Source organism: Amyelois transitella, chromosome 20 (assembly GCF_032362555.1).
Source record: "Amyelois transitella isolate CPQ chromosome 20, ilAmyTran1.1, whole genome shotgun sequence".
Classification (NCBI taxonomy): Eukaryota; Metazoa; Arthropoda; class Insecta; order Lepidoptera; family Pyralidae; genus Amyelois; species Amyelois transitella.
The window spans coordinates 6,312,818-6,335,765 of NC_083523.1; the positions used below are offsets into that span (position 1 = coordinate 6,312,818).

At 34.7% G+C, this 22,948-nt stretch overlaps 1 protein-coding gene across 3 annotated transcripts in view; it reads right to left on the reverse strand.

Moving 5' to 3' along the window:
- Positions 1-22,948, reverse strand: part of LOC106131566 (klarsicht protein) — a 281,119-nt gene that overhangs the window by 214,930 nt on the left and 43,241 nt on the right. The window contains exon 1 of one of the 3 annotated variants that reach the window (XM_013330689.2): positions 8,644-9,081. The exons of the other annotated variants lie outside the window; for them this stretch is intronic. The gene's annotated coding sequence lies outside the window, so the exon portion shown is untranslated. Of the gene's footprint in view, positions 1-8,643; positions 9,082-22,948 lie in introns of those variants that run through there. 3 annotated transcript variants of the gene reach the window in all.

Sequence of the window (22,948 nt, forward strand, 5' to 3'; positions counted from 1 at the left end):
AGACGGCTATTACTCGCGAATTCGTACGCGTGGTCTTTCGTCTATAGTGGTAGCACGTCAGTTTTTCTACTTATGTACTTAAATTCAAAATTAATTTTATTCATGTTGCCTGGGTGCTTTACAACTAAAACTTTCATTAATATTAGATTTTCATTAAAAATATATGGGATTATTTTCATCAGTTTCATAGTAAAAGGTATAATTTTTAAACTGCAACTCATTAAGATTTTATCTCAAAATGTTCTATTTTAAAATTATTATAAATGTGATCATTTCCCAGCAACAACTACTTAAAGAAGATTGTAAAAGTGCAAGATTTATAAAAAAGAAATGATTCATTACAAGTAAGGTCTATAGGAAATTAAATTATAATCGAATTCGTTTACGATGACCCTCGTAGTAATTATGGGAATGCATGTAAAGGCGGGGCAGGGGAGGAACCTATAAAGGGAAGAGAAATGATAGTAATGATAGAACAAGAAAATAGAAGAGGGGTATTACTATGTTGTTTATGAGTCCATTAGATCGTTGAAGGGTCAAGTTGTGGTTATTTTATAGCCTTTGTTCGATATTCAGCTAATCAGTATTATTCTTAAATATAATATCATGGAGTAAGTCACATAATTCTGGTCTTAAATTTACTTTGGGGCGGACTCATCTGTGTAATGTTTCTGTATTGATCGATTTTTTATATTTTGTTTGACTTTTTCTGCAGTGTATTCAAACCACAGATTCAAACTATCAATACATTTGTCCGGAATTCGCCCTCATAGGAATTTTAAGGGATAAAAAATGCTTATGTTACTAATAGAGGTCTAATTCATTTCTTTGCTAAATTCTTTCAATGATGTGGATGAAGCGAAGGAATTATGCAGAGATCGTGGCAAGTGGAAAGAGGTAGTCTCTGCCTAGCCCTCCAGGAAAGTGGCGTGATTTTTATGTATGTATTCTTTCAAAGTTGGTCGTGTAAAGCCAGTTCTGAAGTTAATAAGTAGTCGACTTATACTACATATTTCGATGCCCATTCGACTTTCATTCATTCATAGAATCACGTCAATATTGAACTTTCATAGAGACGCAAATGTTCTATTTCATTACGCCAGAAACCTCACGGCAATCGCTCCAATTTTGGCCTGACAACTATTAACAGAATGATTTTTATGTAGGTGGTAATATATAACTAAGAAGTCATTGACCTTATCTAATGGTCTAATTTTCTAACTACCCAAAAAGAAAAAAAGTCTCAAACAGATGTTATCTTATCTGAGCGTCTATTAGGACAAAACTTTTGATAAGATTAAAACACCCAGAGAACAAAAAATGTTATTACTAATTTTTCTATCAACTCATCTACCTAATTTTATGCCGATTTCTATTCCGTCGTAATTGATATGTTTTGTGTGTGTATATTTATTATTTCCGCGTCTTTTGGTTAAACTAGCCCAGTACTATTATATATCCTGTGGTTAAACTTAATGTTAATGACGAGAAAAAATGAATTATGACATTAAATTTGACTGTACAAAAAACTTTTAGATTAAGTTTACAGTCCGTATATTTCTTCAAGGATCTTTGCGAGTTCAATAGTCCTATTTCTTTGGCAGAGTTTTGGCTTAATTTTGCACAACACAATTGAAAATTGGGGTCACAATGAATTTTATTTGTTGTGATCACCACTTATGGTAAACGTCGATTGTATAATTTGCATAACATAATCTGCTAACTTCATAACGAGACCTATTTTCAGCTTATAAAGTGTGAATTTCCATTTAAACCTCGTAAAAGCGAAAGGATATTGCATAATGTTATCAAATTTAATTTAAATCATACCAATGCTACAGTTTAAGGTGAGTTTGAATGTATCGAAATGCATTTTTTTAACAATTAAGTATATAAAAGAACATGAGCAAATTACAGCTTCCAAGAAATGATTTTTTAATAACAATGATAAAGTATTATATGCACTCATAATCAAAAATGAAGTTTTTAAGTATTAATTAAACCGAAAATCTCAAAATCGCATTTCTTTCGATGATAAGGAACATTTAGGCGATGGGCTAGCGTCTGTTTAACCCGTGAGAGATAAAAATGAAATACAGTTCGCGCAAAATAAACGAAGAACAAGTGAAAAACACCAATATTAGTAATAAAACTATTATTGGTATTATTCATGTTTAAACTTTTCATCACGTAAGTAGTTAACGAGAAATACACCTATGAAATGGCATAGACAGAGAAAATAGAAAACATTACCTACGATTTATTACAGGAAATCGAAGCTGTATTTGTTAGCCTATGATATATAAACATTACTATTGAATTATAGCTATCCATTTAGCTCTTGAAATTTAAGACCATACCACACTGATCAAAGATTTAAGGAAAATAGTATAACGACGCGATGATATTCCTACCATTAGTTTTGATACTTAAAAACTTTTTATCGCTATTAATGTCATTAATATAAATCAAGAAGAAACAGGTGAGTTTCCAAGCATCATTGACTTTAAAAACAATAGAATTTTCATTGTTAGTGTAGCCAATCGAAATAATGAATGAAACAGTCGGCACAAGGTAATATCAAGGGCAGATAATGATTTACTTCGATGAGTCCACGTCTAAGGAAAGCAAATCGTGACGGTGAGACTAGCTTAAGAATCGTACGTAATAGACGTCTGCTTTCGTCCTACTATCAAGCGTTTATCCCCAGGGCTAAGTTCAGACAGAAAACAATAAATTTCAAGTTGACGTTGAAAATTGAAACATGATAAATTCCTGTCCTGAATTCTAATTTAAACTAAAACACATTTAGATTGTACAGTTAGAAACGGACTCGGCTTGATAGATGTTTTGTTCTTATTGTGTGATTATTCAACGAAGTAAGCACCTTAAGAAACAATATTTTTTTTTTCTACAGGTTGGTTGGTGGTGGTTAAAGCTTTTAGCGTTAGTTTCAAGTTTTGTAGCTTTAAGGCTCAATAAAATTTTATAAAACAAGCAACTAATAATACAAGTACACTATATTTCTGATTTACATGAATTCACATACATTTTGAACTATTGTTTCTCGTATAATAACAATGTTTATTTTAATTTTATTATGAGAAATGTCTGTTGTTTTCACGTATTCTGTCGGTCAGATATAAACAATTTACAAATAACATGCAATAAAACACCTGTTGTGTTTCACAACTAATTAATACCTAAAAGTACAATTTATATTTGCTTAACTAAAAGTTTAAAGGATGTTCGCGTAATATTAATTCCTAATAGTCGGATATTGATCAGAATAAGGTACAAATATTTCAATGATGGGTATTGAAAACAAGAGTGAATCACTTTTGTTGTAACAAATAAAAAAACGATCGCGAGGGTCAAGATGTTCAAACATTTTTTAAAACAACACAATTTCAAATATTTGTACTTAATTTGTAAACACTTTATAACCGCATGCGACAACTGAATATTGTTATTAAAAATCTAGTGTTTCTACATAATTTGTGTTAATTTTCGTTCGTTCTATTTTTACGACATGATTAATTCAGTATAAAAAAAATGCCACCTCTAATTTTACGGCTACAGGTTTTTGTATGGGCCCTTATTGATCTCATTCGTTTATTTTTTTACGGTTCGGAATGTCTAAGGGCCGTTTTGTTTGTAATTTATGTGTTATATTAAGAGTACATTTTGCCGTGTGGTTCCCGGCACCATTACAAAAGAATAGGACCACTCCATCTCTTTCCCACGGATGTCGTAAGAGCCGACTAAGGGATAGACTTGGGATTCCTTTTTAATGTAAATCCCTGCCAATCTAAGGTCTGCCGCGCCGATGGATGCATGGCTAGGGGCGAGCCTAGTCTCGAGCGTGCCACTTCCGCCATGGGGTTGGGCGACCCCCAGGTAATGGCTAGCCTTACCCTGGCATGCGGGGCTCTGCTGGGGCGGACAAAATTTTTCCCTAGCGTCTCGTGGGAATCGCATGGATGCAAATTTTTTGAAAGAGCACCTAGATGGCGGCGATGGTGTCCGCACCCCATCACGTCTCGTTCCCGGCGGGAGCGGTATGCGGTCTGCTGAAAGCCGCTTTGCGACGATGAATGTAAGAGGAGGAATGAAGGATAAGATTGAGGAAGTATGCCAGATGATGGATGAAAGACGTTTGGATGTGTTGTGCGTGAATGAAACGAAGCGGAAAGGATGCGACGCGACGCAGCACGGCCCTTACACGGCGTATTGGTCTGGAATTTCCAGTACCAGCCGAGGCTGTCAAGGGGTCGGTCTAATTCTTTCTGCACGAATGGCTGAGTGCGTGAATGAGTATGAGTGTGTCAGCCCTCGTCTTCTATGGATTAGGCTGAAAGTTGGAATCACTCGGATCTTCGTTCTAGGTGTTTATGCACCTTGGGATGTGGGTTCGAGGGGTACAACATCAGCAAAAAGCGAAAACGAGGAGTTCTGGAATAGTGTAAGAGAAGTATTGAAAGTTACCAAGCCAAATGAGAAGATTATTATGTTAGGTGATTTTAATGGATGGGTGGGTGTAAAGCGTGATGGATATGAAAAGGTGCTTGGTGCGTTTGGTGACGAAAAGGTGAATGATAATGGAAGAAGTGTATTAGAAATTTGTCTAGAGTGGGATCTTTTTGTGTCGAACTCAATGTTTCAACATAAAGAGATCCACACCTACACAAGAGTGGAAGGTATTTTAAAAAGTATGATAGACTTTGTGATTGTAGATGAAAGATTGAAGAACAAAGTGCTGGATACCCGTGCATATCGCGGTGCTGGCATTGACTCGGACCATTTACTGGTGATATCCCGGATAAGGGGTATCTTCAATCGCTGGCGGCACAGGGTAAGGGAGCAAACCAGCGCTTTGGAAAGAGTAAAAGTAGAAAATTTGCAAGATATGGATGTAGGTAAGAAGTATATTAATAGACTGAAGGATGAATTTGAAGATTTAGAGGAAATGAGCGATATTGAAGATGGATGGAAGGAATTTAAAGAAAGAATTGTGAAAGTAGCTGTTGAAGTGTGTGGTGTAAGTAGAAGAAGGAAAGGAAAAAAATCACAAAAATGCGTGGATGAGTAAAGATGTGCAAGAACTTGTGCGATTAAAGAAGAAAGCATGGCTGGATTTGTTAGCAGCAAAAGCTAACTTAAGAATGCAAGAGGTTATAGATGAAGATGTGAATGAAGCACGTAAGGAATATAAGAAGGTGAAGGATCTGGTTAAGAAAGCTGTGATTAGAAAGAAAGAAGAGTATAAAGAGGATTTTGATAAAAGGCTATCAGAAGACTTTCAGTCAAATCTGAAAGTATTCTGGAAATCCGTAAGGTCAGCCCGAGGAAATACTATAACCAGAGAGCTGACTAGGATCAGATGCCAGGATGGTAGCGTTGTGAAAGGAGAAGAATGTGTACTAAAGATATGGAAGGACTATTTTGAAAGTTTATTTGAAAAAAAGGAAGGAAATAAGAAAGATTTCTGCTATAGCGAAGAAAAAGAGAATGAGATGGAAGGCGAAATTGAAATGTTCGAAATTGTGGAAGCACTTAAGAGTATGAAAGCGGGAAAGGCTGCTGGGTGTGATAGAGTGTCGGTCGAGATGCTTAAAGCAGGAAAAGGCGTAGTAGCTAGTCAGTTGTACTGCCTTTTCAATTTGTGTTGGAGAAGCGGCCGAGTACCAAAAGATTGGTGTAAGGCTGTTATCGTGCCACTTTACAAAGGAAAAGGGTCACAGCTGGACTGCAAAAATTATCGTGGTATAAGCCTGCTTAGCGTCGTCGGCAAATTGTATGCTAAGGTATTGATTAATAGAGTCAGGAATGAAACTGATGACAAAATATGGGATGCTCAAGCGGGATTTCGAAAGGGAATGGGATGTACTGATCAGGTCTTTTCCTTGCGGTGCATAGCCGAAAAGTTTTTGGCCAAGAGTCAAAAAGTCTATTGCACATTCGTAGATCTGGAAAAGGCCTATGACAGAGTTGAGAGGAATGAATTGTGGTCAGCACTTTCTATGCATGGGGTGAGCAGTCTCTTAATACGAGCACTGAAATCCTTATATGAGGATTCGAGTGCTTGTGTCAGGATAAACGGAGCGCACACTGAGTGGTTTAAGATTGAGAAAGGCGTTAGGCAAGGATGTGTTGCGTCACCGTGGCTGTTCAACCTATTTATGGATAGCTGTTTGACAGATTTGAAAGAGTCTAAAAGTGGATTAAGGATGAATGAGTTACTCGTCAAATGTCTGCTCTATGCCGACGATCAGGTTATACTGGCGTCATCAGCGGAGGAGTTACAGGAGATGGTAAACTGTATGCATGAAGCTTTAAAAGAGAAAGGAATGAAAGTGAACGTAAGTAAAACTAAAACACTGGTTTTTGAAATGGAGAAAGAAATGACAGCATGTAATATTTTGATTGGAGGAGAAAAAGTGGAGCAAGTGAAAGAGTTTGTATATCTAGGATCAAAGTTTACATCAGATGGCAAGTATGATAGTGATATTGAAAGGAGAGTGAACGCGGGGAACATGGTGAATGGAGCTTTGCATGCCTTTATGAGCAGTCAGAAACTATCCAAAAAGGCTCGACTGGCTGTGCACAGGGGCGTGTTGGTCCCGACATTAATGTATGGGAGTGAAAGTTGGGTATGGCAAAAGAAGCATGAAAGCAGAATAAATGCAGTGGAAATGAGAGCGTTAAGGAGTATGATGGGTGTGAAATTGAGTGACAGGATAAGGAACAGCGTGATAAGGGAATGTTGTGATGTGAAAGAAGATGTAGTTACAGGAATAGAAAAGGGTATGTTAAGATGGTTCGGTCATGTGGAGAGGATGAATGAAAGCAGGTTGACTAAGCAGATATACAAGGAGAGTGTGGAGGGAAAGGTCGGAGTGGGAAGACCTAGACGAACGTATCTTGATCAAATTAAGGACGTCCTGGTAAAGGGTCAGGTCAAAAGTACCCGAAACCGCCGAGCTTGTATGAAGAGAGTTATGAATGTGGACGAAGCGAAAGAAGTATGCAGAGATCGTGGCAAGTGGAAAGAGGTAGTCTCTGCCTACCCCTCCGGGAAAGAGGCGTGATTTTATGTATGTTATGTATGTATGTAATAATACAAGTACACAGAAAGTAAATTATGGAACATGAAACTTGCCTATAAAAGATAATCTTGTCATATTCACTTTCATCCGCATGGTAAGGCGTGACCAAACATAGCGAAAACTGAAAATAAACAGGCCATAACTCTCACTAGAAATTCCAAACAAACGTAATTAAATCAAAAGTAAGTAAACCGAGGCTCTCAATATTTGCAGCGATCGTGACGCTAAGGTCGTGGAGCAAGCTCAAATGGTTGTAGACATTACTGTTAAAGCCCAGATATTCAATCCATGCCTAGGTCAAACTCTCTAAAGCACATTTAACCCACACTTCGCCGAGAAACAATTTAAAACAAAACACGGTGGAAAAGTTTATTTACATAAGCCATTGCTTACAAGACGATAGAAAAAGCATGACACAAGATTTAACTGCGCAAACTTTGAAAAACCCTATAAACGTTCACTGCTCTTTGTTTTAGACATTTTTTAATGATGTAAGACAATCAAACACATAAACTATGAGTTTTATAGCTATAAACATTGTTCCTTATGAAGGTTGATCTATACTGATCTCTCCTCTCACGGGTCTACCAGAAGAAATTTCTATTGAAATAAGTAGCACATTTGTTCTTAAATTTCTGTGTTAAATGCTCCTGTATATAAACAATTTTTTTGTACATAAACAAATAAATAAATACAAAAAAATAATAATAATTTTATACTGTGAGAAGAACGCAATGAGATTTACGTAGGACTCGCTCATGCTTTACTCAAAGGTGTTTATTCAGCAGATTATAATACAGGTTGTTTTAATTTTGCCTTTTAAAAATTTGTTATTTCTTGAAAAGTGAACGGAATTCACGAGTTCTACTTTATTTCACTTACAATGGCGCTCCCACTTGTTCGCACCGATTCGCAATTAATAAATGCTTTGACCCACAATCCAGTACGTCAAAATTGTCGAATCATTCTCTGATTGTATTAATTAATTTCAAATGTTCTTAGGTTTTACAAATTCCGGTTTGGCTTGATGGATATGCGTGACCATTCGGTAATAAAGTTATTAATGCCACTTTCTTTCCTACGATTTGTTTGAATGTTAGTGTCACGTTGTTTGGTTGTGTTTTGAGCATAAACGATATTTACTCAATCAAAATCTCTAAGAAGTTCAAGGTGGCCATGACATTTGTCGTGATTATTAAATAGAAAACCAAGAAAAACACAAGAAGTATTTTTCTTGGTTTCTATTTGTTCTTGTGTTTATTACACATTTATAAACTGAGTTCATCGTCATTAGCATTAATGGAATATTTCTAGGATTCTTTAACATCTTTATGTACTGAGAAACCTTGAGAATTATTGATCTGTTGCTGCCTGTTAACGCAACAAACAAATATGCAACCAGTTTTCGGCCACTTCGGCGACCTAGTGATTCAGCGGCTAGTCTGCAAGTTGTGAGACTTAAAGTTATTAATGGTTTTGGCGACCGCAACATTGCGATTGTCAAACATTGTTTCACATAGACTAGATGACTTACCATTAATCAAGTGGGACAGGGGGAAAGCTATGGGTATCAATACTCCGGTAGTCACATGCACTCAAACACAAAACCACTTTTTGTTTCGAGTTCAGTGAAACGTATCGCAAGTTTCGTACCAAACAGCAAAATTAGCACTTTCCACAAAACACATGCTCCAATTCCACTGCACAGATAAAGCACTAAATCTGCTGAGCGCACAACACTGAAAGCCTACACACGTTTCTTCACAGTTATCTGTTAACACTAACGTAACAGAGTGAAGCAATTGCACGTCCAATTCGCAATGCGAAATTTAGGCGGTCACCAGAAGCCGCTGTTTAAAAGCGACAGTTAAACCGACATTACCGGTCGAAAACGTTCCAAATTCGTATCGGAAAGTCGGTTTTGATGATGAAGGTCTAGCACATAGAAACACACGGGCGAGCCGCGCGGAAGGCGCGAGCGAACTGAGGCGCCGCGGTGCGCAGTCAGCCGACGCATCTAACCGAGTGGACTTCAAACTTTTACCCAACGGAATCAAAATCGCCGTAGCCCAGTACCGCACCAATAGTAGTGGCTCGACTCTCAACTTGGGAGGCTTACAAAATTGCAGGCTTGCATACATGGGCATGTCATCTGCGCAAGGCTCTCGAGAAATGACATTCACGTATGCAACGATGGACGCCTCGTCGACTGCCCGATACGGATCCGATATTTACTCCTCAGATAATGCAAGCGATAACGTAACTGGCCAGCGATTTCTCTGTGCATTGATAACAATCTCATCTATCATTATCATAGGTAGAGTTAAGAATGTTGATAACGCTCATTTATAGCTGATATACAGTATTAAAGCTGTTATACTATGTTTGTATATATAGTATATTGTTTCTTTTTATAATAATCCAGTATTTGAAAGGGGTTTTATAAATATCACTTACGAATTATTACTGAGAAACTCTTCTTGAATATAAGGCCTTATTACTTAAGAAAGACCTACAAGATTAATCACATGATACTTGAATGAGCTATTAAAACACAAATTAAGATACTTAACCTCAATTTCAAACCAAAAGCGGATACAATAACAGCGGATTCAAATGGCACAGAAAGGTGCATTCCTACTAACAAAACGTCTTACCTTGGAAATGTTATAAATGACAAATTTAGGCAAGAAGTAACAACATTCCTTACTAGTTACGAGGTAAAAAGATGTAGTTTGAGATGCAATGAAATGTGACTCTCAACCCATAAAGCATAAGGTGAAAAATAATACAAAACAATAAATTTTAAAAATAAACCGAAAAATACAACAAATACACGTATTTATGGCGTTCGCCAGCTCAAAGGACCTTAAAAGGACTAAAATAAACATTAATAATATTGAGATTGTCGTTAAAGGTACTATCGATGCTAATGTTGCTTTAATTGAGTGGTTTAAAAATAACCTGTATCTTATAAATAATAAGATAAATATACCTATGCGTTCGACAAAATTGAAAAAAAAAAATAAGTAACTCAATATGAGAGAATAATATGTATAGACTACAATAAAAAAATAATGAAAACAGTGCGGTAGAGGTAATATTACTTCATAAATTATTTGGTGTAATGGAAACATGGAAACATTTTTACATACATATAATCACGTCTATATACCTTGCGGGGTATACAGAAGAAACAGTTGTGAAAAGACTGAAAGGCCACCTTCAGAAATTCAAATAGTGAAACGTTCGTAGCACATCGCCTACAAGAAGAATACAAAAAAAAAACTTGTTTTCTCAAAAGACTCTATGGTAAAAAAAACAGATTAATAATGGCCTCATCTACCTCGACGACCAGGCTATACCTGCCTGTAATTAGTATGCACTTTGCCATGCCGATAACAGGCTTTGGATCTCACCCATGAGAACCCTGGCTGGAAGACTGGTTCTGGACAATTTGTGGTAAATATAGAAGGCGATGAAATTTAATGCCAGTGTCATTGGCAAGGTATTAGCAAGTTGTAGTTTTTCTATGATCTAAATATAGAATGTTATAAGATTTTAGGCTTTGAAATTTTATTTTAGATTTAAAATGCCTGGTTGAGGTAAGATTGTAAAATTAAAAGGTGGCAAAGTAATTTATTAGGACTCAAATAAGTATAACTTTACGGAGGAAATATTAATTAATACTACGAAGTTATTTCCGAATTCATACCACCAAAGCATGGAATCATTAAATTACATTTAAGAAATATAGAGCAAGACAATTATACTCTGAAATTAGTGAATTCGTTAGAATAAGATTTTAGGATGAATGTGAACGTGTAGACATTTTCTGATTAAAATACATAATACATTTAATCACGTCCATATTCCATGCAGGGTAGACAGTGACAATAGTCTGTGAAACGACCGAGGTCACGTCTGGCAGTTTGGCTTAATGATAGAATTGAGATTCAAATAGTTGACAGGTTGCTAGCCCATCGCCTAAAAGAAGAATACAATATAAGGCATAATAGTAAGCAAATAAAGCATAAGCGCATTTTATTAATGAAACATAATATATAAAGAGGCAAGCAAAACAAGAATTTTACAATACATCGTACTAAATAACTCCAAAGGTGTGAAATATCGACGTTATCACTATATTTACAATCACTACAATCAGTAAACGTGGGAACATCATTAATTATCGATGCTGACTCGTCTTATTCAAAGATATCGATTTAGTACACTAACTGGGTAAGTATTACAGTTGCATTACAGAATTCTGAAGTCCATTTACTGCTTCTAGTCTCGATATACTTGTCAAGATAATATATTGATGTAGAATTTTAGAGTAGATGATGAAGACTCATGCCATTGAATTTATTATTCTAGGTTCGATTCACGAAGGCTACATTCGTGCTGCTGGGTCAATGCCGATCCTATTATGCTATAAATATTATAGGAATCTTCTGATTTTGGTTATAGAATTGGTAACTAATTTGACTGTTCTTTGATGAAACTTTTCGGTAATTCATTGAAACTTTATCTTTCGGGCTTTATTTTCAGTTTCAAGCTTGTTGATAGTTTACATACAATTTACAACTACAATTTCTACCTGTGTCTGTTTATTGTATATCTACCGTGATCTTATGTATGTATGTAAAAATATATAACCCCAGAATGTGCGATATGTATGCACTTGGTAAACAGCAAGAAATGAGACCATAGGGAAAGGTTTATTAACCTGGAATTCTTTTTAGGACATTTGAATCTCAATTCCATTATAACCTAAGATAACTATACAGCAGAACGTGGCCTTCTAGTCCTTTCGAGATTTTTGGCTCTGTCTTCTAAAGACGTGATTATATGTACGTATGTATACATTATAGTTTGCCCTCTCTATTGCATGGTTGCATTACACGGCCTGACACGGTTCTGATGGAGGCAATCCAGTAATCTTGTCATATTAATCCAGTTAATTGACGGAACAGTAACAGTTATGTTAATTTGAATAAGACATCAACCAGGAAAACTGACATTAGTGAATCAAGCAATGGTTTAAAAGAACAGCTCCTAAAAGCTTTATAAAGTTAATATAGTAAATTAGATTGATTGTGACAAAAATTAAACAAAATATAAGCAATTTATAGTAATTGTACAGCATAGCCTAGCATATATGAATCATAGTAACAACTGATATTTTTCGTTGCATTATACTACTCGTATTTATAAATTATACACACTTGTAGTTTACAAATGATCCGAGCAACTCGGCGACATCATGATCATTGTAACATGATTCGAAACGTCCGAGATAAAATTAGATTAAAACAATTAGTAAGTTACATTTATCTCTCAAAGATTCATACAACAATAGATCAAAGATGAATTATCTTCTTAAGTCCCATCAAATAATTAATTTTATGTTCATATGTCGTGACAGGTTAGTTTAAACTCGTAGTAATGTCAAACCACGCAATCCTTGACCTGCGTTGCGTATGCGTAGGCGCATGGCAGAGAGGTCTCACTTCATCACTTGCTGTTTATTTGTAATTTCTTTAGAGGATTAATTTTTAGTTAATTTTTTTTTGTGCCGTGTGGTTCCTGGCACCAATAGAAAAAAGAATAGGACCACTCCATCTCTTTCTCATGGATGTCGTAAAAGGCGACTAAGGGATAGGCTTACAAACTTGGCATTCTTTTTTAGGCGTTGGGCTAGCAACCTGTCACTATTTGAATCTCAATTCTATCATTAAGCCAAATAGCTGAACGTGGCCATTCAGTCTTTTCAAGACTGTTGGCTCTGTCTACCCCGCAAAGGATATGGACGTGACCTTAAAAAAAAATTACATACATACATACGTATGTATGTAATTTTTTTTTTAAGTGTGATTTATCTGTCTGTTTTGTCATTATTAGTTTATAAAAAAGAAAATACAAGAAATTTTGTAGTTTTGGCGGGAAGCTGACCGTTATTTCTTTAAACGTTATAAAAAATTTATAATTTTAAGAGTAGCCAAAATCGACGACCTTGCATGAAGAGAGTTATGAATGTGGATGAAACGAAAGAAGTATGCAGGAATCGTGGCAAGTGGAAAGATGTGGCCTCTGCCCGCCAGCTACAAGGGACTACATCTTTCAACTTGGCACGATTCCTGTCTACATCAACTATGTCAATGAGTTTTATCTGGTTAGTATTTTTCTTAATTTTAATAATCTAATTAAAGAAGAACATTTTTTTCTGAAAACATTCTTAGGTGATTACTTCTAAGGTCAAAATCTATGTATCTCCTAGGTAAAGACGAATAACAAAAAAATAAACTTGTGTTTAAAGAAAGAATTACAATTAGAATTATTTTTAACGCATATCAAGGTTTTAACATCTTAAGGGAATAAGTAGATGATTTGTCAACATCTCAATTTCTTACAAGGTCACATTTGCTTTTTTGTAGACTTCGAAAAATTATATGCAGGGTAATCTTTTAGGATGAAATTCATATCAAATGAGTCATCGGCAGGACTTCTAACAAAAAAGGCGAGAAACAAGTTCCTTTGCTTCTAAATCGAGATTGAAACTCGGATTGTGAATGCCACAGAAATAACCTTCATAAACTTTGTCACGTGGCACATAACAAGAAATAGAGTTTTTTAATGGAAATTGGATTCTATTAAGATAACCTACGTAGCTTCATATAATCACATCTCTACCTCCTTTCTCTCGTTACGGGATAGACAGAGAAAACTTCTCGAAAGGACTGAAATCCACGTTCAGCTGTATGGCTTAATGATGGAAAAGAGATTCAAATACTGAAGATAACTTACTAATAAGATAATCAAAATTAGATCATACAAACGCTTCTGATGTAAAGCATCTCGAGCAAAAAAAGGAATTAATAAGTACTTAAATTATTAAGAATTTGATTTCGAATCTTTCCCGTTCTACTGTATTTAGGGCGAACAATTCGCACGCTTGTTCTAATTGATCAGTAACCGAATGCAGAAACCACACCGGAATCGGCACATCTCGATTTTTGTTTCTAATTTCTGTGACCGCGAATTTATTACTTGCCAGAATATTTAAGATCTTTATCTTATTATTATCTGCGCATCTTTTACTTCCACGGACATCGTCGCGGATGTTTGACATATAAAATAGAAGTTCAATGATCTCTTTCTTTAAATATTTGGTGACATGGTCAACTTATTTTAAATCTTAGAGTATCGACTTAATTATAAATAATATAGGCTCCGAAAACTCTATATCATAGTGAATAACACCTCTTTCTTACTACACAGAAACATTTATACTTTTGACAAACAAGCTATCAAAATTTCCGATAATCAGCTCAAGCCCTCAGCCGGTAAATTCATATCGATTTCTTTAAACCACCGAATATTTTTATCTTTTATATTTACCGTCACACTATTTAACAGGTGTTATGTTACATTTCTGTAATGGCCTTACAAGTAAACAATCATAAAAAATGTTTCAGCATTGATAGCGTCTACTATTGCGATAAGATATTTACTTCTATTTATACATACCTCATCAGTTTGTTTAAACTATCAGTAATGTGTTTCTACATTGTAGAAATTTCTATAATCTAGTAAAATACAAAAAAGATTACCTATTATACTCCTTCCACTGACTAGGTCAATGATAGATAGTCTCTGGTTCGTAAAACGAGATAAATTAAGAAAAACGTAGTCGATTCAATTACTGAGTTATTGAAAGAAGAGTTAGTAGATAGACAACCAGTTGAGTAACTGACAACTTACAATTTTATCCATCTAACTTATTTTTTAGATATAAAACGATTTTATTTCGCAGTCCCTTTTTTTGTGAATAATATTTAAAAATGAAATTAATATTCAGACGTTTAAGACCTGAAGCATTAACTTTTATTTGGCAGCTGCGTATTGCATCTTGCGCAGAAAATATGTCCTTTTTGTCCCCAACAGTTACCTACTCCAAAAACGCTGTACCAATGTATCTATAAATAAGGCAAAGATGCACCTTGCAATGTTATAGCAGGTGTTTTTTACATAAATACATTTTTATAGCCACATCTACCTGCCTCAATAATGTATTAACTACAGTAATTGAATATTTATTCAACTATTCTAAAGGAGAGAAGAAACCGCAGAGAATAATTAATTTTTAACTTGTATGGCTGACCTTAACACTGACCTAACACACCAAATTATCTATATATGTATATAAAATATATATAGATATAAGGGATGGTGATTTGATGATTTTCCAAGATCACCGAGAAGCATTATGAGAATTTATTTATTTTCATAAGGAATTCAATATGTAAATAACTATTAAATAAATGCCCCTGCAAAAAAGAACTTAAATCCATTGTGGAATTACCAAACATAATTAATCTATCTATATGTAGCTCAAGTCCTCAAAAGAAGTTTCTCCAAGAAAATATGTGGTAATATGTAAAAATGCCAAGGTATCTACGTATTAATGATACAATCAGGTCTATTTCACCGCAGGACCAGTTATCCAATCGTCTACCACGAGAATTCTAGCTTTTTATAGACTTTAATACCATCAGCCGCAAGTTGTTATTCAAATAGGGTTTTATGAGAAAATATGGAGATTATGTCTAACTATTACATTCCGATCTCGAACAGAATGAACTATTCATGATTTAGCAAAAAATTATAAAATGAACTTTACTTCTAGCTACCCCTCCGGGCATGAGGCGTGACTTTAACACTAATAACTATAACAATAATGTTAGTTACTAAAACCTTTCCATTGACTTTAACTGCAAAATATTACAAAAAAAAAACAATTTAATCAAACCTAGAGCCTAAACTACTGGCATTCATACAAGAACAGGAAATATAAGCGAGTGAAGTTGAGGACATAATCTTGTACACAATAAAGATGTACAAGAACAGTTTCGGCTTGCCATATATTGCGTTATAGGACAAGAAAAGCCGGATAAGCAGGAAAACTAGATGCGATCTGTAACAAGTGTCTAAATGGAGTCACACCTGCGTCTCATTACAATTCCAACTAGTTTTTTTACGGTCCTACTACAACCAACATAACCTACATAAGTACCGGCACCTTACTTTTGGAAACTGAAAAGCCAGAAATACATCGCTGACATGTCGCTCATTTGATTAAACCAATATAATATGGAAGCTCATCATCTAAATAGTGATACAGATAACGAACCGCATATCACGTTTCACGTATCACGGTACCGTAACAAGGAGCGGACTAAGCGTAAAAATAAATAGAAAAAAAAAAAGAAAATTTTTAAGACGAAGATGACAAAGACAACGATATACACATATAGAAGAAATAATACGTCGTTAGTACTTTATATTCCAAGCCGCTTACCTTTATTTTGAGAAAAGGAAACTCCGGAATGGAAATTTTACATGATAAATGTAAACGAAGAGGCAGATAAAATTTTCTCGAAGACACACAACATTCGGGTGCTTCTTTGCATTTTAATCGTTATTTGTCTCACTGTATCGGGTTCCCTTACATATCAGATAAACTGGCAGTTTATCAAGTAGTACTTTTACGACACAACATTACCAAATCATCTTACGGTGTCACATGAATGGTGTAAGCGAGACGAATGTGTTCATTGTTTGCTGTGACAAAATGCTAATATCCACGTTCACTCGTTTTGCGATCTTTTGGAATGGTTCGATGCTGATTGGGAAATATAAAGTGGGGCTAAGCCCTTGAATTAAATTGATATCTATAATCTGCAGGAACGGGCGCAAGCGACTGAACAAAAGCAACTTACGGGTTCTCCTCAAAAATCGATCCTCAGGATACCTTTTAAAAGTTCCGCTTTCTATGATAAGTAGTAGATAAGTATTGCGGTTGTGCGTTGATGAATCAATCAGATTATTTATACATTTCACAACTATTATGATACATTTACCTGGTTATTTTTTTATGCTGTGATTTACCCTTACACATCAAACCGTAACACCATGTTTATGTATGCTCAGATCTAAGAATCTTTATGTAATATCATTAGAATGCCACTCAACCGCCAAAATTTTAACAACATACTTGAGGCTGATGAAAATCAAGTTTAAAACTAAACCTGATTACCCCTAGTGAAGCTTATGCTCTTCCTATTCATCCATAATGCCTGCATCCGGTTAATAAGTCATCTTCAAAAAAACCGGTCAAGCGCATGTCAGCTTAAACTTTAAGCCAGTAGCCATTATTAGTCGAGTCTTAGATCAGATTTGTTTCTTGCACTTGCGTTACCTTTAACATGATTCTATGAATCTTTATCGTTCCCAGTTGTCCGTAGAATACGAGACAGGAGATCTCTATCATTAAGATTTGTACTAACTCAAGTGAGGTTTAGTAGACTAATCTATATAGATGATATGTAGATGGATTGTCTAAGCGTGGTGGGCACCACTAGTTGCTTGTAACTGATTATCAGACTTGTTATGATAATCCGATTGGCACAGACACGTGTTCGATTGAATGGCGAATATGGTGACATACATGGCCGAAGGTTGCAAGTGATGGGCGGTTATGGCTGATTAGATTGTGATCGCTTTTTGTAACTTGCTACTTGAGTCATACCTGAAACAAGGCAAGCATTTATTAATATTCAATCGATTGTGCAACTAAATCTGTATAAAAAAAGTGAAAGATAAATTAAAAACGTAGCTCTTTTGGATATATCAATGCAAAATAAAATTCATATGGATGAGTTTTTGAATACTGTCATAAAAGCTCAAAATAAAAAGGTATTCTTAATAGCAATAATATAAGTTTGAAAAAAAAACTTAATAAATTCGAACAAAACATTTGATTATCATATAATTATAATGCGTTTGCTATAAAATATACATACTTAACTGTTAACAAGTGTAACTGGGTGTACCTATTAAAAATATTACGCATAAAATTTTATAATCCGAAGGGATTAATTTTAATCAAGTGCATACATTGCCAGCGTTTACCAGTACAGAAACTATTACCAGCACTCACTAAATTGCGTATAAAAATAATCCTAACCTTTTAAAATCTCGTTAACCGATTAAAAGAAGGCGATCGTTACCTAACACGTCGTAAAATTAGCTACACTTTTAAAGGTATTCACAACGTACTTTCTTTACTTTTTGCCACGATTTAACTCGTGCGAGTCGCAAAAATCATTGTAAATGCGATGACTTAACGTGCCTTATTGTATCCACTATACACGGAACTTCACAAAAAATATACAAATAACTCAAAAGCAACCGTATGGCGAAGCTGTAAAGTAAAAAATTTGGACATCGCTAAATTTGCATCAGCTCTTAGATCTTCATTAAGATTTGAACGTACACAAGACACGTCTAAAAGTTGATTGCGAATAATTTATGAACCTTAACAAGAGAGGAATAAAGTATGAAATTTATGTTTTATAACCATGTACCATATTTGTAAGAGTAATTAATCAAATGTGCAAAATCGAAAGTGTTTGGATTTGTCCCGAACGGAACAAAAGATTTGCGACGTGAACAATGTGATGGCACGAAAGTGAGTTTGTTTCAGCTTATGTCATTGACTGTTACTTATGTTACATCATCCTGTATCTAATCTGACATCCGGGGCATGATGCTAGCTCTAAATGTTAGCTTAAGAAATTCTAGGTTGCTTGTGACACTTTTAAGGAGTTCACTTTAAACGCTTTTCTATTTTAATAGGTGATGAAACTCACCCAAGCGGATGCCAAGCGTCAAATGCATACTGCAAATCACCTATAGATTTTTTATTTAATTTTAAAATAATGAAAGCTGACTAGACTAACGGAACAATTTACGAACAGTGACTACCAAATACAGTAGTAGTTTGTTTAGGTTATTTTTATATACATAAAATCACACTTACTGAAGAGAGAGACTACAATTTCTAACAATCCTTGAATACTTCTTTAGCTTCATTCATTATACTCGTAGATTTAAAATAGTCTTGATCTGACCTTTTTCCAGAAAGTCACCAATTTTTTGTGCGATACTGGGTATATCTTGATATAAAAGTACTACCAAGGTAATCAGGTTCCTAATCTAGCTATAGTCCGAAGAAATGTCTGTTTCTTACTTCCTTGGTGTTTTACCGCATATCCGTACAGAAACTCATAGCAAACCGATCATTTCACTATCTCACCATCTCAATGACAAAGTACAGCTAACGATCGTAACAAATCAGCAATTCAGCATCGGAACTTACTTCCGCGACTTTCTCGAAATGTAAATACGTCGACAATTATTTAATTTATTGTATGTCTGTCTTTGTGAACTTCCGACGTTTCGCTTTGACTCGCTTCTCACAAAGCTAGGTGTTACTTTTATATTTTCGAGTAGTGTCAAAAGCTTGACTAAACTCAGCCATGATTGCTGAACTGTCGCTATCTGAATTTTAATTCCATCATTAAGCCATCCAGCTGAAAGTGGCCCTTCAATCTTAGCGAGTCTATTGGCTCTGTCTTCTTAGAATAGGACGTGACGTGATATATTTATATTTTCCTGTATGTCAAAACCTTAATCGTGTTATGACTTCTATCGTGGAGTGAAACCCTATTGTGAATCCTTGTTTGCATATTATTTAACAAAATGTAAAGTATTTATTGTATTTACGACTAACAACAGTCTTTAAAGTTTACAATAAATTATGGTCGATCGACCCATTAATAATAAATTGCAGAAGCCGTGACAATCCAATCGAATTATTACCGCCTTCCACACAATGCCATCATTCTAGCGTACAGGGCTAGCGTATTTTTCCATTTCTATAAATAGAGCATACTAGAGAAAATTCATACACTGACACCAATAATAGGCACGATCATCATTATCCTTCTGTCGTGGTCCCGATTGCATTCGCAACTCTGGAAAGAAGCCTGGGGCGCCCCTATAGCCATAGTCCTCAATTGAATAAATCAGGTAAACACTGAGCGACTCTCGTCTGAACTGCGCAACCATTGCCGGGATCTAAATCCATATTGGATCTTGTTTACATATCCAGTTGTCCAATTGTGTAGGTTTCCTCACGATTTTTACCTCACGCACCTGTAAGAGCATTGGTTGGAGTTCAAACTAAGTTCAAACAGATAAAAAATCTTAATTCTTAAACATTGGGTATCTTTGAAAAGGCGTTTTAAAATATATCCACTAAAGATTCCTAATACCAATGGAAGATAATCATCACTTTTTACCATTACCAGAGGCAATGTGATTTATATTTCTCTTTATGAACCAATAAGTAATATTTACATTAACTTAATAACTATCTCTCTAAGAGAAGAAAGTCTATGATATAGAAGGTCCTGATACAGCAAATCGGTCCACCGTTCAACAATACACCTTATCACCAGATCAAGCCCTAGGCTGCCTACATGCCAGTTACTCCGCTTTCCTTTATGGAACTTGGAAATTATCTAAAATCGAAGAAGATTAATGGCGAATGCGCAGTGGAGCACACAGGCTAGGCTATTATAGATCTTGTCGCATGATGTTGTTAAAGCTTCAGATTATTATGTGAACAATAGCTCTTTCCTCGGAAAACCAAATCATCCAGATACTTCTAAATGCAGAGTCAATTACATCAACTAACCTAATATTTCTATCTGTATGATGATGGGGGATTACAAACACGGTAACGTTAAAAAATGTATACCATTAAATCATAAGAAGAAAAAGAAATATTTCTAGCAAATTCTAACATCAAGGTTTGATATTAAAATCTCGAAACTGAAACAAACAGACATGTAGACCTCAATTCATCTATTAACTTACATATTTTACTCGATCATGATTCTTAGATGGATAAAAAGACAATGTAATTTTAAATAACTTTTCAAACTCAAATCTAATAGGAACAAAATTCTCGATCTTATCGATTCGATTTTTCGACAGTTTGAATTCATCATTAGGTTATCTCAAAACAGACATTGCTTGCATGACTTCCATTAAACGATCATCGGCCGTTCAGAATACACAATAATACAAGTAAAAGTAATATACCGTAACCTCGATGATTACAACCATTTACGACCATTTGTGACTGGGCAAATTGAAGGTGTGTGACTCAATGTGAGCACGTAAATTGAAAACATACAGACAAAAATAATATGTTATTTAGTAACTCGAAATCAATGGATTTAGGTACTTGGTGTTGTGCACATTTTTAATTGAATTATCTTTTACCAGTCTCATTACGTGTTAGACCAAAACGTGTATTTCATAGACATTTATTTAGTTTTTAAGTAAAATCATCTAGCGGAACCCTTGTTAGAAATTTATCTTTGAACATAAATGTGAAATCATCAATAAACAAACAGTCAAAAAGTATAAAATTGTGTGCGCAAGAAGTACTTCTTCTGTTTATTACATTTTAGCTAAGTATGCTTGTAAGCAAAAAAGTAATGGACAATCTAACTGGATAAATGTGATACCATTACAGCTGGCCAAAAACATAAACAATGAAGAAATTACGCCTACTTTTACTACACGAGATTTACTAATAGTCATAAATTTAGGTCAACAGGTAAATATAAAATGTAAAGGAAGTATGCAGTCAAAGCTAAAATGGACGATATACGTTATAAACGTGTTCATGAATACTTGTAGTATTTATATTAGTATTAATTATTACCAATAATATTTTTTATGTACAGTAATTAGTTTAGTAAAATTCTTTAAAAACTTTTAGCTTGTAACCACGTTTTATTAAAGAAAACGATGCCCTAGGAAATATTTAAGAAAATCAAAAATTTAAGAAAAAATACAGTGACTTGACTAACTACCTAGAACATTTACTTAGAGATTTTATAACCCATATATTTCTTTGTAGCTTTTATCCTTAGGTTACAGAAAATAACAACTTACCCAGATATCTGTTGCATGTCGTATACTAACTAAATATGTCATACTTAATGTGATCATGGGTCTAAGAACTAGTTTTATAGAAGTGTATTTCACCATGTTTAAAGCAATAAATTATTAAATTTTGAAATTACATAATGATCAATATAAAATTTGAATTTATAGAACAAAATGCGGAAGATAATAAACAGCTGCAGTAAAATAAAACCATAACACACAAACAGGCGCCGCAATAAATTTACCAATAGTCCGTTCGTCTCAACATTCGAAATGTGATCTAAATAAGAAAATTGTTGCAATACTAATGCATCACAGGAAATTTGTTTTCTTGGTTACTTTTTTAACTTTACTATCATCTAAAATGTTTGCTGTTACATAACCTGTTCGTGTAATACGAAGTATTAGTTTCGGTAATTAAATAAACACGAATTCATCATTGATGTTTCGTAACACTGCTTACACAGAATGAGAAACAAAACATTTATGTTCCCTCACGTACCCCGATTCATAGTCAATCCAAATTTTCTATGATTGACGTTAGTATTCGGTTAAATAAATTAGCTTCGCCCATCCCTACGAGGTCACACTGTGAAATTCGATTAACCTCATGAGGCAATGTACTTTATCTTTGAATAATTTATGATTCCAAAACACCTTTTAGAACTCTAAATGAGACTGCAAACTCAAAAACAAACATTGATAAACTATCATTAAAAAGATGTCAAGTTGAGTAACATTACATTTTAACGTTGTAACATAAAACCAATTGAAATATACGAAGCAATTGAAAGAAATATTGGTAACATTAGCAATCCTCATTAGGACGAAAAACATGTAGTTTATTATAGTAAGATCTAAGGTTTAATTAATCCTATGAAAATCCATGTCGAGATGAAATTTCCTTTGAATTTATCAACACCAATTAGGACATTTCCGTATTCACACTCGTTTATTCTGGA